At 39.4% G+C, this 14497-nt stretch overlaps 1 protein-coding gene across 3 annotated transcripts in view; it reads left to right on the top strand.

The window, feature by feature from the left end:
- Positions 1–14497, top strand: part of MYRIP (myosin VIIA and Rab interacting protein) — a 220324-nt gene that overhangs the window by 87437 nt on the left and 118390 nt on the right. The window lies entirely within an intron of this gene.

Consider the following 14497-nt stretch of genomic DNA (forward strand, 5'->3'; position numbering starts at 1 on the left):
AGCCCACTGATGTTGGAGATTTTCCTTTTCGTAGCATTTGATGCACATGCACGCTGCAGATCACCGACCGGTTTGTTGTACTTTTCAGCCAAACTACTTTAGGTGAAGGACCATGGTTTGACTCACAGCTTGGACCTCTGCAATTATTTCCATGACATCTCTTACAACCTTAAAAACTTCCTTCCACCCATGCATCCTTTTTATTTCTGTATCTTGTCTTGCTGCTAGTGGTGTTCAAGAATCTCTTTAAGTCAGGGATGTGGCTTACTTTTTCCTAAAGCTGACTTGGGTGCTGATTGTAAGGGATTGCAGCATCACAGTGCTGAACATGAACAAGTCAGCCAGCTGTTCTTCTGGGTTCCTAGGGATAGTTTCACAGGCAGTGCCTAATGTCCTGTATGTGTGGTCACACTGCCCCAAATCATGGTGGTTTATGTCTACATGCAAGACAAGATGCTCTAGTGGCTGTAATCTAATTGTATCCTAACTAAGGGCTTGATAAAACTCTGCTTCATTCATCTGCTTCCCTATTATACAACATCATGTAAAACAAAGCTCCCAGCAGCCTTAGGTCTTTTGGGCTCTCTGGCCTTTGGTTTGTGTAGTTGTACTAGAAGTACCAGGTTGTTTAGACTCAAGTGCATGTTTTGAAGGCAAGCTAGGCTCATTTCTCATTTTTGGCAACTTATTGATTAGGGTCAGAATTTCTGGTGATTCTGGATGTGAGAACTTCTGGAGATAAGATTTCACTGGTATTAGAGGAAGAACAGCTCTCAATGTTCCCATAGTGTGAACCCTTCTTTTTATTACTTAATTCCTCTTTACTTCATACTCTATTACAAATCTAGCATTGTTCCCTTATTTTAAATCCATTAAGCTCAGCAGGGTATCTCTGAGTTTCCCATCTAAATGCTACCCCAGAACTAGTAAGATCAGGGTTTGCTGACGAAAACTAGGCATCAGATACACGATACTCTCTCTTGGGCATCATTAGATGGCATATTTTGAGAGTCCTGGCCTTGTACAGTCGTCTGTTGTCAGGTAAGCTAGTATTTTATTCCTGAGCTACTATTTTTTTTTTCTACATGACTAGGCATACATGTGTATCAAAGTGTCATAAAACTGCATTTCCCTTCTGCATTTAGTGATGCTGAATCTTGAGAGACCAATCCACACAGCCTGTGAATTTCTACAAAGGCTCTTTAGCAGATATCTGTCTCCATTGATCTCTCTCAGCAGGCAAATAACACTGAGGAAATAATGATCTCTGTTTCTTTTTGAAAGCTGTCTATGGCCCTCATGGAGATTTTCAGTTGGCAGAAGATACCTTTTTCATCGTTGATGAAATGGAAGATGAAAAGAAATTAGGAGAGCTCTGAAAAAAATCTGCAGAAGGATGGGAGGTGGGAAAGTAGAAAGCTTTGTAGAGTAACTTATTTGATAGTGTGTCTTCTTCACATAAGTTTAGATGCTGGAGTCAATCACATGGTAAACACGATGTCTGGTCTTTGTAAGCTCCTGTGCTAGTACAGAGGCTTTGAGATCTGAGTTGCTATTTCTGCAAACTTAGAGACAGATGCAGCTTTCTAAGTGAGCTGGGAAGCTTAATGGTATGTGTAGAATGGTTTTGGTACTTTGTGGACACATATGCTGTGGTGGCACTGTTCACAAATGAACTGAACTGCAATCAAGGGAATCTTTGTAACTTCAGCATTCCCTGCAAGGGGGAAATATTTTAGATGAAATGGCTTTCTCCATCATTGTGTGTTTTACAGCCTGTGTGTGCTTTGTTGATATAGCAGAAAGATACATGGTTTGCTTTAATTGCTTTCTGATTTCAAATAATGTGGGTAGCTTTGTTTGTTTGGTTGGTTTTGTGTTGTTTTTTGTTGTGGTTGTTTGTTCGGGGTTTTTTTGTGTGTGTAGGTTTGTGTGTGTGTTTTGGGTTTGTGTGTGTGGGTGTGTGTGTTTTGTTTTTTGTTTTTTTTTTTTTAAATAAATCAACAGCTCTTCTCAAACCTGTCTCTGTTTTTTGAAGTAAAGCTTTGCTTGGATTTATAAACTGTTGATTGTACTCTGAGCCTTTGTTCTCTCTGCTTTTGTAGTTACATAGGTATAACCAGTGTACTGAATTCCTCTAAAGCTTTTTGGTTTTGTGCTCAAGGAGAGAGTCCTTGATTATAAGTATTGGTGCATTCCAGTTTGTGTTTTAGAGCCCTCAGAAGTGTTACATATAATCAGCCTTTTGCTTTAGGCAAGAATTTGTGCAATTGTTTTTCCCAGTAAAAATACTTGGCTGTCTATCAAGATTTGTCGGGGATTTTTGTGTTTTGCTGTAAGTGCTAAAATACTTCTTTTTTATGTCTGACTTACACATACTGCTGTAGTAACTGAAATTTGCACCTTTGGCCTAGAAAGATTTCTAGGAGCATAATACAGAATTGGGTAAAAAATTGTGTCACCCTGTATGTAAAGAAAACCATCATCTTGCTATCTCAATGTTTGCCTGTGTTTTTCTTAGTCTTGTGTGAATGTAAGTGGCTGCTGATTTGCCAGCTACAAACTCTTGATTGCATGCATCTTTCCCCCCTGCTGGTGGGGATAACTCCTTGACTTTGGATTCTTGTGGTCTGCCTTTGACTCTCTGTGTCATATTTTGTAAACTGACTTTAACTTGCACCTTTTTCAGGATGTTTGTGCTGTAGCCAGAAGATACATAGAAGTGTAAAAGCTGTAAAAAGTGTGGTGCACAATAGAAGCGAATGGACAAACAAAAAATGAATTGTAATTGCTTAGCTTTCTGTGGAAAGGAATGGGGAAAAAAAATAAAGCGTTTATATGGCTGGAGGGGAAGAATATTTACTCTGTTCTAGTGCTGTAATGGAGCATGAAGACAGCATCCTTGTATGCATCCAACTTGGAACCAAAATGCAAGTGCCCTTACTCCAGCAACTCTCTTGTTTGTGGTGTTCACATCACGGGAGGAGTCTGTATTATGTCACTGAGTGTTGCACTACCTGCCATAATGATAACTTTTTAATAAAAGAGGCTTCCTTTCTTCCCCTTTGTTTAACACAAGATTGTGCAGGAAAATGTGCTTTGCTAAGCTTTGACCTTCTGCACCCAAATCTGGCTGTTGAGATGGAGACATGCACTCGAAAAGTGCAAAGCACCTCCACAGTTATGGAATATTTATGGGAAATGGAGTTCTGCCTTTTCCCTTTTCTAAGCAGTAAAATTTTGTATAAATACTCATTTCTTAGAACTGTTTTGAAGGAAATCTCCAGTTGTGTTTCTCTTACCCTCTGAGTATCAACTTAATCACTCCTTAGTTGCAAATATATGAAAAGACTAAATTTATAGAATTAAAATGAGCAATTCATTTATTAAAAAGAAATTTATTTTGTCAGTGCTAGATATTTTTTAGTCATTTAATTAACAGGAATTATATTGTTATGATTCCCAATGGAGGAGCTTCCTCCAAGTTTAATTAAATACATTTCATTATTTGTTATAAATCAACAGATATTTCAGCTACAGAGATGTTCCCTTGTGACCACTTAATTACGTGAGTTTTGTAGTCCTGCTTTTATGGAGATACCAATGCTTTTGTATTCTGGTTATTTTGAAAGTTTAGCGTTTCATATTCTCTCTTTTTTTATTTTCTTGACAAGGAATGTTTGGTTTTGAGAATAAGTTGTTGCTTTTCAACCAACTAGTCTCCTTTTGCTGTATTTGACTTTAAATCACTGGGAGTCACACATCAAAAGCTGATTTGGTCTGTAATTCAGGTACATCAGTGCAACTCTACAGAGGGGGGTTCAGGAGAGGACTCTCTGCGGGCAGAACTCTGCTCACAGACTGTCAGTCCAAGAGCTGAGCCCAGAAGGTAAATCCAAGCTTCATTTGCCATAGAGGTAAATGCCCTGGTAGAGCTTTGGTTTCATTTAGAAGTGTGGTGAGGGAAGGAGGATTTGACTGGAGTGCAGAACCTGCAAGGTAGCGGAAAAGTCTGAGAAAATTCCTTTCCTTTTTTTTTTTTTTTTTTCCTGAGAGAATCCCTAGGTTATTCTGTACATGTTTTCTATTACTGACCATCTTCTGGTAATGTTTCAGGCTGTAGCTACAAAAGGTCCTTGTTCGGCTCCTTGTTCCATTATCTTGTCTGTACTACAGTGGTGATGACATTTGTGGAGTGACACTGGCATGAACTGACACAGTGCTATGGAGAATTAAATCAGTTACGTTCAAAACTATTTCAAACTTACGTGTAAAAATTAGGATTCTATTGGTAAAGGCAAATGGTAAGTATAGTAATCCAGGATATGCCTCGAAACTTATCAAGCAGGTCTTTGGTACTCTAATGCTGTTTCAGATAATGTTGTCAAAAACCCATGCACAGGTCTTATGCATCACTGTGATTTGTGGTTTGCTTTTTATCTAAGAGAGAAAGAAATCAGAAAGTACTTCTTGCTTCTTATATATTTTTATATATCAGCATCATGCATCTCTGTTAATTATCAGCAAGGCAGATGTAAAAACATATAAAACTTAGCTGCATGTGAGCCATGGCTATGCATATTGCAGGTACCAAATTGGTTTTTCAAACTCGGTAGGAAATGATGTTATAAACCTGTTAATGAAAAATTACCTACTCCAGGTGCCTGTGTTGAGAGAGACTCCCCTAGTTATGTATGACTGCATTTATGTTAGCATGTCAGTTTAGAACAGTAGCAGAGTTTTGGAGCAAACCTTCTCATCCTCGCTTATTACGCCACGGTTTACATCAGAGGTTAGTTTTGGTGTGCACAAGCTAGCTTCCTTCTGGAAGAAAATAAGCCAAAGCTCACCTCCACGTGCTCACCAAATGTGCCCTGTTTGGTTTTAAACTCCCTGCATTGAACAGACACATCTCTGAACCAGTGAATCACACCTTGAGAAAGGCTCAGATGTGTGCAAAATGGGAATATTTGGTCCAGGGAGTTAGACTGACTTCCCTGAAGCAAAACTGTTGAACCACATACTGTGTAGGTGTAGGCCCTCAGCACCATCCAGTTCAGTCTGCTGAGCTGCTCTTGGTGTGCTGAATTATCCGTGAATTCAGACATAGCTGGAGGGTCTGCACAAAGTAAATGAACCAAGTCTGGGATCTGACTGTGCCATAAGCTCCACGCAAGGGAGATCTCTTCCATCTACTGCTTTTAGAGAGAGAAAATGCATGATGGAGAGAAGAAAGGCATCAGATACCTGAATGGCAGTATGCACACCAGAACTGAATAACAGTATTTGCAACTCTAGTAATAGGAAAAAGTCAGAACAAAACTTGACACTTTAAAAATTCAAACCACATAATTTTAAAAATGCTGGGGAACACTGAAGAACCCTTCTGTCTTTTCCAAATATTTACCGCTTCATCATCTTCCTGCAAATATTTGTGAATGCTAGTTGTTGGCTTAGATGAACTTCAATTTTCAAAAGCATCTGGGTTATCTCAATTATTTTACCATTCACCAAAAACATCCTACTGAAGTACATTTGCTGTACTTCAGATTGATAGATAGTTAATTGAGAAGAAGCAGAGAGCACACATGGGCCTAGAAGAAGAACGGAAGATGCAGGTTTCTGATGTTCCCCTGCATCATTTCTGGGAAAGTTCACTGTATATAGTCTTATGTGTCCTGGTGAGACATACTGTCAAAGACTGAGGAAAAATTACTGGGATACATTGAGCTGTGGGAGCATCTGCACAAGAGGACATTAATTTCTCACTAGTTCCTTAATATCCCACTGGCCTGGTAACCTGGCTGTGTTTCCTCTTCTGTAGCCAAATTGCCTTTTCAAGGACAGTGCTACAATGGGGACAGGGTATGGAGGATACTAGGTGGGTGACATTCCCAGCCTGTTGAATAAAGCAGTTTATCTGTATGTGAAAGCATGCATTCTCACACACATACGCAGAGTAAAGCTAAATAGCTGTGACTGTAAGTGGTGCGGGTGTAAAATAAAAACCATTATTTTCTAAATAAATCCAAAGTATTAACTTTTTTTTTTTTTTTTGGTGGTTGCTCACTGATGTCCTCTCATTGCATTACAGTATATTGCTTTAGATGTTAAAATATCAGTATGTTATTGAGTTTGCAGAACATTCTCACAATAAAAAGCTTTTGGATTAAGTTAAGAACATGAACTTTGGGAGGTATCTGAAGTATCGTAACAGTGTTAAATGAAGATTGTACGTTTGTTACATACTGGTGTTATTATGGCAATAGCATATGCCAATTCCTTTTAAAGGACTACCTTAAGTATTTGTGTTGAACAGGGTGCTGGAGGTGCTGTTGATATTTTCCTGCCCTTTTGCAGAGATTTGTCTGGTTTGTAATAAGTGACACGATCTCCTTCCAGAAGGTGTTAATATTGTTGATATAAAACACACTGAGGTAACATATCGTGTTAAATATCAAACGCATTCTGTGAAAACAGGTTTTTTTTTTTTTTTGTCTGCCAAAACACTTTCTTGTGTACAATAGAGATATGTGGTAATTTTAAGTTTTTAAGTCTTTGTCTTTAAAAGAAACAAAATGTACATGGATATTGTAAACTATTTCTATACTTCAAAAAGATAATTATTTACAAACTTAAATTGACTAAAAGTATGAAGCTGCTGTTTCTTGACCTCTGTTATGTTTATTGTTTGGAATTGCAGGGCTTGCAATTTCAAAGCTACTTGAATTGCAGACTCTATGTAGAATTTCTAGGAACGGTATTTACTGCATGTTAGGAGCATGGGCAGCATGAAGAGGAACTGAACTAGGCAAGTGGACTTTAGGAGCTATGTACCTACAGAGCTGGTGAAAGTACAAAGTTAAGAGGTGCAGTTGACAAGGAATTAATTCCAAAACCAAGTTAGTGAGAACCTCTTGCTTTGAGGTCTCCTTCTTCTTCTCTCCTTCTTCTTCTCTCCTTCTTCTTCTCTCCTTCTTCTTCTCTCCTTCTTCTTCTCTCCTTCTTCTTCTCTCCTTCTTCTTCTCTCCTTCTTCTTCTCTCCTTCTTCTTCTCTCCTTCTTCTTCTCTCCTTCTTCTTCTCTCCTTCTTCTTCTCTCCTTCTTCTTCTCTCCTTCTTCTTCTCTCCTTCTTCTTCTCTCCTTCTTCTTCTCTCCTTCTTCTTCTCTCCTTCTTCTTCTCTCCTTCTTCTTCTCTCCTTCTTCTTCTCTCCTTCTTCTTCTCTCCTTCTTCTTCTCTCCTTCTTCTTCTCTCCTTCTTCTTCTCTCCTTCTTCTTCTCTCCTTCTTCTTCTCTCCTTCTTCTTCTCTCCTTCTTCTTCTCTCCTTCTTCTTCTCTCCTTCTTCTTCTCTCCTTCTTCTTCTCTCCTTCTTCTTCTCTCCTTCTTCTTCTCTCCTTCTTCTTCTCTCCTTCTTCTCTCCTTCTTCTCTCCTTCTTCTCTCCTTCTTCTCTCCTTCTTCTCTCCTTCTTCTCTCCTTCTTCTCTCCTTCTTCTCTCCTTCTTCTCTCCTTCTTCTCTCCTTCTTCTCTCCTTCTTCTCTCCTTCTTCTCTCCTTCTTCTCTCCTTCTTCTCTCCTTCTTCTCTCCTTCTTCTCTCCTTCTTCTCTCCTTCTTCTCTCCTTCTTCTCTCCTTCTTCTCTCCTTCTTCTCTCCTTCTTCTCTCCTTCTTCTCTCCTTCTTCTCTCCTTCTCTGCTGTGCTCCTAGGACTACATAAACATTTCACCTGAAACAACCTCCTGTTACCATGGCTTTCTTCTTGTGGCACATTAGGGCACCTGTGGTTGTCTCGGACAGGGGCAAAATACTTGGTGGACAATGGCGTGGGAGGACACGGTGCAGATTTGTCTGTGTTGCATTCCCCATGCTTGTGGAGGAAATGTCTCTCCCAGCATTCCCGTCCTACCTAGGTGGGAGCTGCTCTCCTGGGAGGGCAATGTTCATGACAGGCAAATTTTGAAAGCCAACCTCATCAGGCGGAAGGTTCTCATGTATGAAGCATTATTAGTCTTATCTGTATGCAAAGTGGGATGGATGTCTTTGTGCTGTTTTTTTCTAACAACACGCACACAGTCCTCTGACACAGTGACTTGTCACGCTGTGAAACTGGCTTCCTTAGCAAGCTCTGCTCTTTATTCTGCTGTCTGCTCTTGTGTGTTCTGCTGCGTGTTCTGTAGGAAGGGTCAAGAAAGACTCCCTTCATTTTCTTATGATAAGAGAAGTAAATAATAGTAATTCAGCAACAACACTGATTCTAGTGCAAACCTTTGTAGGGCTGTGTTGCTGGAAGTCCAACCAGGAAGAGGGAAGGATAACTCATAGTGAATCCTTCAGAGGTTTTCAGAGCCAATATATGAGTTGCTCTCCTGCTGTACAGTAGCCAGGCTATGAATTGTGTTTTCTAAGGTCAAATCAGATGGCACTGTGAAAGGAGAAGAACTGTTTAATGTAGTAGGAGTGTTTCTATTCTTAAAGAAAACTTTTTCAAGTTGATACGGGCATAAAATTGAATTCCCAAGAAAGTTTGACTCACTGATGCCACCAGTGATGGAAATAATGCATTGCATTTAAGTATGATTACATAATTATGCATATTTTAAAAATACTTTCACTGGATACTTTTAGTCTGTTGGCATTGAACAATACTTTATTTTCAGAATATTTGTCTGTATTTATCATTCTTCAGGTGTGACCAAAAGGGATAAAAAAAGATTAACAGTAGGATGACCTCATACTGAAAATCATGACCTGATAAGAAAAACATGAAATTATCTGGTGAGAGAAGCATGGGGAGAGACACCGAGTGTGACAAATGGGAGGAGTGCAGATAAATGCTACAGGTGTACCAGAATTTGATTAATACTTTGCTTTCCTGGACTGATCATGAATACAAAATGAAAAACACAGAGGAAATTGGTCAATATGGCCAGGAGTACAATTTTAATCCCTTTAAAATTAGATGCACCTGAAAATTCTGTTCAACTATTTTTTTCTGCTTGATACAGCAAGGAGAAAAAAAGACAGGATTAATTATGTGACAAAATTCACTATTCTGAGCTGCAAAGTGGTGAATATAGACTGTCTGGTACAGAAATAACACATTACAGAGACCTCTAGGACTACACTTTGCCTAATATGTAGGATAGCCCTGAGCAGAAGGTAGGGAATAGAAAACTTTAGGGCTGTAGTTTTCATCAGGTCAAATAAACTACTTGTGGTAAGTAGTTATCAATGCTGTTGATTCAGCACAATTCTATAGACTTCTTGAATATTTCTGGAAATTATTTGGAAAGGACATTGAAAGGTAAAATAAAATTGTACTGTAACTAGATTTAAGAGACTTCAGAAACATTGACTTATTAGTTATGGAAAGATACCAGACAGGCAGTGAGAAATATATTCCAGGGAGAGCAAAACGACATATATTGAGACGAAATGAGATAGAAGGGAATGCAGCAAATGTTTATATAACTATAAATCACTATCAAATGTGGGAAGGAAAAAATCAGAGAAGGCATATAAGAAGGCTGGTAAAAATGTAATAATGTATTGCTAGGTTGTTAGGATGTTTGATGGGGTAGTGCAACATGAAATATTGTGTGTGTAATCTAAGAGGAAGGTGTCACAAAATGCTAACAAAAATAATTTTAAAAGCTTACAATTTTATAGTCACATTGTGGGGCAATGGCGTATAGAAGTGAAATTATGAAGTGGATGAAAACTGGCTGGACGTGTAGGCTTAGATCGTTATGGTCAGTGGTTCAGTATGGATGTAATAGTGAGAAAGGGAGAAAACTTTTCAGCTTATTATGTGGCTGATGTCTAACATGGAAGCACAACTTTTGGCCCTTCTTAATGGATCAGCTAAACCCAGGATTTAAGCAGAAGTTCCTACACCTTCAGCAGAAGCACTCATCCCCCATACTGGTAAAGTATTTCACCTCAGAATAACCTACCTGGCTGCAGAGTGGTCTCTGAGATACGAAGGCAGATGAGAAGAAGAGTAAGGAAAAAAGTACGTTAAAACTGTCCTGGGTTTGTTAAAAAACAAGTTTCTCTTTTAGTGATTTTGCCTGTCAGCTAAAGCCTTCATATTAGCTGCATTTTCCTGGAGAACCAGATACATGTTTTGGTAAACATAGCAATGGAATGCAAAGTTATTGATAAGCATGGATGGACATCTCGCCAGAGGGGCAACGAGAAACAAGTGACCAAGAAACTGACCAACTGTGTATAACATTCCATTCATGTGAATACTTCATATAAAAGTGGGAGATCACAAGGGTCTCATCCTTTTTTCCCTTTCCCTTCTTTCCCTTTTCCCTTCTGCTTATGGCTGACATTAGGAGAGGACCTTGCTAGTCGTCCCTGCAAACTGAGGCCTAGTGAGAGACTGAATGCAGCTCCGGTTGGCTGCAGAGTCCAATCCAGGACTTCGGGTGCCAGCTCTGCAGTTGCTGTGACTTTCAAGATTGGTTTTGTATATTTTCTCTATTCTTATTAGTAGCATTAGTAAAACATTTTTAATTTTTCCAACTCTCTTCTCTCTGTCCTTCTTTTTCTCCCGATCGCCTGTCCTTAGTGGGAATGGGGGAGAGGGAGCGGTAAAAGAGGGAAGTGGGGGGGGAGGAGGTTAACAATACATCTGCCAGGGTTTTTGTTGTCACCCCACAATCTAAACCCTCGACAAAAACCCAGATTAATTTTCCCACGTTCCATGTGGCAGAATTAGAATGGAAGGGCAAAGGAGACCACTCACAGCACTGCTTCTTGGAAAAGGTTATTTCAGCTTTGCTGTGGAGGTTTCCAGTGTCCCCAGAGCTCCCCCAAGTATCTGCCTGGTACTTCAAGACCTGCTTCTCTGTCACTGCTGCATTTGCCCGCAGATGATTTCAAAGCCTGTCAGTTAAACGCGTTGCACAGTCTGTGCTCCTGTGATATCCAATATGACAAAAGAAAATGGGCTTAGATACAATGTCTCTTGACAATTTACAGGTTTACAAAATGATAAGAACAAATTTAAAATAATACCGGTATATTATTTATTTCATTTGTCAGTCATGACATGTCAGTCATTTCCAACTGATGAGAGACGCTGATTGATAGTGCTTGTGCTGGCAACAGAAAAGGAAACTTCCCTTCAGAGCCACTAGCTCAGTGCAGTACCTGTCTTCAGCATAACATGATACCTAACCTAACGTATCATTTGTAAACCACTGTACAAATCAACAAAGCAGAATACTATATTTCTTGCAAATTCACTTAAAATAGTCTAAGACACTGAAAAAAATGAACTATGACAATGAAAGCTATTTAATTGTTTTTAAAAGGCAACAAAAGATGTAGTGGGTGAAGAGGGAGAGACATCCAGTCACCCTCAGAATATAATAGCAAAACCTACATCCAAAGTATTATGGTAGGAAGTATTCTTAACCTGCCTTTGTGGGGGATTATATACTAGAAGTCTATTACCCGGAATGCTGACTGAAATTATTTACGTCTTTATTATGCAAACTGTTGCAGATTAATTAATAAAAGCCTCTGGAAAAATTCAAATATGCATCTATATATTTTTGGAGCTTGCATTTCAGTAAAACATTCTTTGACAGAATTAGGCTTGGTGACAGACGTGTTTGGTATCTGTTGAGTATTCTTTGCTGCTTTTGTATTTATAGGCAATCGGTGAAACGCAGCCACTTGAAAAAGAAAATTAAATCCAATCTTAGATTCATTCAAATAGCAGAAGTTCTCATCTTTGCAGATCCTTATTACTATGTTACGCATAACAATAATAGTTGAATACCATCAGTTATGACTTAAGTGATGTGAATAACTTCTGTCATTTGTGGTTCCTGCTCTTCCATTCTTTCCCCAAAAGGGAAATTCTTTTGCAGTCTTTTTTTGTTGCTTGTTTTATTTGCACGCATATTATACGTATACCTATAAATACATTGCTTTCCCTCCTTGGGGAAGTAATGCTGAGGAAAGTAAGTGTACACGTCTGTCCCCTCCCCCTCGGCTGTGCTTTGTTGAGGAAAATGGTGTTGCACAGGGAGTAGAGGGGGATGTTTGCCATGGCCATGTGGTTCAACCTGCCTCTTAGAAAAAGCTCCTGCACAGGTCACTGTCATCCTTTTGGAAGTAAGATTCACTGCTTGGCATGATCAGTGTTGTTGGCTATAGCCCTTTCTCTGGACCATGGTTACATCTCCTTGTGCTAAGCCATATGAACATCCTGAAGGTAAAGTCAGAGACTTCAACTTTTACTTTCTGCGTTCTAGGGCTGCAAACCATCTTGGTGTATTGAGCTTGAAGCTCACATTAATCATCCCGCTCACCTCCCAGTAGTCATGCAGCTGAAGTCATGCGCAACTGAGGTTTTCTCAGAATTGCTGAGAGTAAAATAGAGGCTGAATTTTCCTCAAACCAGGCATATTTTGCTGCCTAACGGTGTTGTGTAGCACTTCACCTTCATAGGAAATCCATGTTTTCATTTCCCAGGAAAGAGTGTGGAGACTAGCCTTTTGGCTTCAGCTGAGAAATCCTGTTGACAGTGCCTTTTGCCATTTGACTCCTGATAGAAACGAGAATAGCCTTTGGCAGGCAGGGCCTTAATTTGTTACAGCCGTCAGAGGGATGTGCATTGCTTTCTTTTCTGCCTGGTTTCCTGTGGAAATGAGGCTTTTTCTGTTATGCTCTCCCTCTGCCAGCCTGTCCAACCCTATCCCATTGACTTTTGAATCTGTTGGCCAATTTTAGTCCTATTTAATAGTGAGGGAGATGCCTTAATGATATTAAGGTTCTACTACTGTAATGAATATTGGCAGCCAGATAGAGGAGAGAGATGTAATTAATGCTGGTACTGTTGAAAAGGCTTCAGCGTGTGCTCAGCTTTTTCTAGGTATCTGGCTTTATTAGCTCTGTTATGAACTGCCTGTTTTTATATTGTGCAAGCATTATTGTCATGCTGTAATTGGTGGCTTTTCTTCTGTGGTTTATTTTGCTGTCATGCATAAAAGCCCTAATGAGGGTTCAAAATGCCAGTGAGCCTGCCGATGTTGAGTGTGCAGGCTGATACTACCCAATATCAGTGTTACTAATTCTGGAAGATAATAGAGCTGCATGAGGACAAAAATCTCTTATTTTACTGCTCCTCCTGACTCTGATTCCTTAGTGTTCTCATCTTACAGGGAGGCCAGCATCTGCTCCTTGAGGTCTCCAGCCTGAAGCAATGATGGCAGCATCTTGGGCTGCTGGCACTTTTTTCCATGCCAGAAATCCGTTCCTTGTATCGTATAGCCCTCGCCTTCTCCGTCTTCTCTCTTGGGACCCAGGGTTCCTGCCTGACCTCCTGTGCAGAAGCATTGCTCTGTCTCACTCCATTGCTGCGGAGCAGGATGCTTGCTGTCGATGGAGGAGTGGTGTGGGGAATGGCTCACATCCTCTGTTCCCTTAGAAATATTGTCCGTGTACAACCATGACAGGAGGGAAGAAAGGGGATAACACAAACTAGTCTAAACATCCCATTTAATCTGTGCGATAGTTCTGTCAGTTTACATGAGGAAGCCAGTTTGACTTGCCTAATTCAGACGTTTCCTCTCTCACATGATAATCTTGTACATTTTTCACCTTTAACATTCTCTAAAGATGTTGAAAAACAAGTAAATTTTGCCATCTGGACAGAGATCACAAAGAAAGATTATTTGCTTGAAACTCCAAAGAGTATTTACTTGAGTTTGAGCAGCTGGTCTGAGAAAGCCAAACCTTTGTACAGGGGACAAACAGCAGAAACAGACATTGTTTTGAAGTTTTAAATTTGTAAAAGGTGTGTGTCTGGAATGTGGTTAAATATGATGTATGTGAAAGTTCCAAAACTATATGCTGTAGATCCCTACCTTAATTGCTTTTTAGTCTTGAGGTTTAGAATTGACCTGTCAGACTTTCATAAAATAGGCTGTTTTTATTTTGAGTTATACATCTGAGGCAGAAATGGCAAATAAGATGTATAGGCCAGTAAAATGAGTCTTCTGACGTTCCAGGTTTGGCTCATGATGCTTATAGATGATCTTGGTCTAGTTCCTGAATAAGTATGCAGTAAGTGTATTATTTTTTTCCTGTAGCAAGATATGTAAGCATTAATTGAAGTCTAAGTCAGCATGTCATATCTCTGTCTTCCTGCAACTTAGTCTCTTGTGATACCTTTAAATTTTATTTTAATTCTTGTGTAACTCTAGTCTTATAAGTGGTTCTTACCAGCAACTGGAAATAGTAAGGTAGCCATCACTAATTCTGAGAAAGTGAAAGAATTGGTACATGTATGTGCACACTGTTCTATAAGCTCTGATTTAAGATGTTTGTCATAAATCCTTTTCTTTCTCTTAATGCGTATTGTAGTTGTACATGCCAGAAACTGTGTGATGAGTTTGCAGACTTGTCAAGTTACACAACTGTTTCTTCTGGATGTTTTTTATTACTCATATAATGCAATATGTTGTCTAATC

This window comes from Streptopelia decaocto (assembly GCF_964273445.1).
Source record: "Streptopelia decaocto genome assembly, chromosome: 2".
NCBI lineage: Eukaryota > Metazoa > Chordata > Aves > Columbiformes > Columbidae > Streptopelia > Streptopelia decaocto.